The sequence below is a fragment of the Penaeus monodon genome, chromosome 27, assembly GCF_015228065.2.
Source record: "Penaeus monodon isolate SGIC_2016 chromosome 27, NSTDA_Pmon_1, whole genome shotgun sequence".
Taxonomy (NCBI): domain Eukaryota; kingdom Metazoa; phylum Arthropoda; class Malacostraca; order Decapoda; family Penaeidae; genus Penaeus; species Penaeus monodon.
Window position 1 is genome coordinate 11,556,825 of NC_051412.1, and position 298 is coordinate 11,557,122.

Below are 298 nucleotides of genomic sequence, written 5' to 3' on the forward strand. Positions count from 1 at the left end.
TTTTCTGTTTATCATTTGAACACATACTTTAATCTTTAAATAAAATTCTAGCAAGCCACAGAAACATTTTATCCTTTATTGTTTGTAAATGATATTTTCGTGTATCTACTTACTTTTGCTTGTTTTTACAAACAACGAGATCATTCACGGTTGCTAATGTTCAGATGAAAATAAATGAAGAAATATCTTGAGTGAGAAATGGCTATGCAGACACAGTATTTTTATCTCAATGCTCTACTTGGCTTCTTTCTGATCATGACTTTATTTGTCAATAATGTTCTTTTGATCTCATTATTGA